Below are 3,352 nucleotides of genomic sequence, written 5' to 3'. Positions count from 1 at the left end.
GAATGCAGCTTTTACATTTAGACCAGGAAACCATAATCATGCGCTACTTAACATGTATCTTATAACAGCACATCGTGTGCACTATACAAAGCACGTTGAATAAAAACATATCTGAGGCAGTACAGAGCCGCACGGAGCTTCCTGCTTACAGAAGCGTGTGTCCCTGAAGGGTAGAGGTGTAGAGCGGAGGACAGGAATTAAGGCAGGATAAATGAGTCGCCATTTCCTTATGGTAAACCCAGGTTTATAAGGTTGAAGAGGCTCTCAAGACACTGGCATTTTGTAGTGCCCTTTGAATGTGTGTGTGTGTGTGTGTACTATGAAGGTGCTAAACTAAACACTAGTTACAATGCACTGCAGTTGTTAGATATCCTTCAGTAATATTTCCATGATATTAATATCACACAATAAACACAAGCCACAAAGGCAACAGCATGGTAGCACACCTATATAAATACACACACACACACACACACACACACACACACACGTGCCTTCAACTAAGACTTTAGAAAAGTAAAGTTTGCCTTAAGAGAAAAGGAAGTGCATAATTGTGGTGTATTTATATCATAAACGTATTCGTTAAGTATCCCTATCTCTAGGAGCTCAACTTCCTGTGTGTCAGCTTGCCTTCGCCACCCACAGCCCCATAATAAATTCCTCTGATCTTTTATGCAGCTTTTCCTGCAAGAGATGCATTCGGGGCAGATTTCCTCACGTCTCCGAGTGTCAGTAATGCTTTTCATGTTGTTTAAACCCCATCGCACTTTTTTTAAAATGAAGGAAATCGTGCCAATATTTCTACAATTTAAATCTGGTGATGTGGGTGTTCTAGGTTCGGGCGTTCCTTTGGATTTGCCTAAAACCTCTTTGTGTCGTGGACTATCGTTTTCACTATGCAAAGTGAGCACCTTGTGAAAACACTGCCTCGAGACCATATAAACAACTCGATCTCTTTGAAACGCAAATATGGAACACGTCGGAAGAATGCTTTGGGATAGTGTTGTTGTTCTGATCAAAGGTTTGGGTTCAGTCCCCGTGTGCAGAAAGACAGACGCTAAAAAATACTGGATGAAATGTCAAAACTGTCTCCTACATTGCAGCTCAGAATATCTATCTATTGATATCTATAACTAATAACTATCTAATCTCTAATATATCATGTATATATATTTATATATATATATATATATATATATACACACATATATATATACACACATATATATATATATATATAGAGAGAGAGAGAGAGAGATAGATAGATAGATAGATAGATAGATAGATAGATAGATAGATAGATAGATAGATAGATAGATAGATGGATAGATAGATAGATAGATAGATAGATAGATAGATAGATAGATAGATAGATAGATAGATAGATAGATAGATAGATAGATAAAATCATACTGATTTGATTAAGACTAAAAGCTACAACCATGTGTTAGATTGCTCGACACACACCTGTACACATGCTCATTCATGCATTTATCCAATCAGTCATTTGGCAGCAGTGCAATTTATAAAATCATGCAGATCCCAGTTAAGAGCTTCAGTTAATATTCACATTAAGAATCAGTTTGGGAGAAATGTGATCTCCGTGACTTTGACCATGGATATATTTCTTGGTGCCAGATGGGCTGGTTTCAATATTTCAGAAACTTCTGATCTCATGGGATTTTCCCACCCAATAGTCTCTAGAGATTATAGAGGAATTACACGAAATTGTCCAGTGAGGCCTGGACAGAGCTGGCAGGTCTGAGATGGCAACTCAAACAACCCCAAAACTGAATCAACAAAACTTTCCCCAGTCTTGCCGAGTCTGTGAGCACTGTAGCCTCAGATTTCAGTTCTTTGCTAACAGAAACAGAACCCCAAGTGGATTTCTGCTTACTGTGGCTTTAAAAAGTGTTTTTATTTTTTCTTTAGTGTAGCCTCCTCTCAGCTCGGGCCATTCAGTTCAATTCAGTATTTTTTGTTGTTGTTTTTTTTTTTTGGACATGAAGGTTACTGGTCACATTATTGCCAAAGCAAGTAAATAAATGAACTGCAGACTATCTATACTTATAAAACAGACACAAAATTACAAAACACTTCTGCTTTGCACACAATTGTATTGCTAACTCTAGAAACTGGTATGTGTGGAAATCCTAAGAGATACTTTTAATACTTAAACCAGCAACAGCAACCATGTCATAGTGACGTGACGGGACTTCTGGTTAGCACATTTTAGCTTTATAGGAAATGTGGACTATAATCTTCTATAGTTTCATGTTTTCAGCAAAGCAGTAGGTGTCTGTACTGAAGTAGGGCTGGTTGTTATATGTGTATAAAATTCAACTGTAAGGCCTGTTTGAGCAACGTAACCCAAGGCAATGCTGTAGGTAATACCTAGAAGAAGAAGAAGGCCCAGGATTGAACCATGTGGGACACCCTGACAAACAGTAACAGTATATATTATGGTTTGTAGCGCTGTCTTTTGAATAGCTCAACTCAAGCAGTACTGCAAACCTCAGTAACATTCAATAATTAGCAGTAAATCGTTGTGAGTGGCAGTATCAAAAACAAAGTGGAAGATGGAAAAGTAGTAGCAAGATGTAGCAAGCCACTGACAAGGGAGGTCATTTATTACACTGACATGTGTACATTCACTACTGTCATGGGAATAAAAGCAAGATGGAATAGGCCACAGTAAAGGAGAAATGTGACAGGACAGTAGGAAAACAATAGGATGTTAACATCATTCACTCTATGACACTGTTAGAGAAGATCATAATATCTACGAATATTTTAAAACTGCAATACTACTACAATTTCAATTACTACTATTACTACTACTACTACTACTACTACTAATAATAATAATAATAATAATAGTAATAATAATATTAGCATGCACACTTACACTTTATTATTATTATTATTATTATTATTGTTGTTGTTGTTGTTGTTGTTGTTTTTATTGTATTTTATTGTTGTATTATTTTTGTTGTAATTACAATTAGATGAGTATTTCGTGTAACAGTCACAAACGTAATTTCCAATTTAGGACATGATCTTTTTAACTATGAAACAGAAAAAACTGTGCTTTGTGTAAGATGAAACCTGTTTTTGAGGTGAAACAATGGCGACCTCTAATGGTTTGTTTGTGTGTGTGTGTGTGTGTGTGTGTGTGTGTGTGTGTCTTTCTCTCGACCCCCCATCCTTTCCCGTCACACACATTGGTATAAATTGTTGGGATGTTAAAAACCAACTTTACTACATTTAAGGCAAATGTTTAAAGATGAACATATTGGACTTCACATCTTAATTATTTTATTGACTAAATTGATTACTTTAATCAGGTGAA

The sequence above is a fragment of the Hemibagrus wyckioides genome, linkage group LG11, assembly GCF_019097595.1.
Source record: "Hemibagrus wyckioides isolate EC202008001 linkage group LG11, SWU_Hwy_1.0, whole genome shotgun sequence".
Classification (NCBI taxonomy): Eukaryota; Metazoa; Chordata; class Actinopteri; order Siluriformes; family Bagridae; genus Hemibagrus; species Hemibagrus wyckioides.
Note: the sequence above shows the minus strand (reverse complement) of the source record.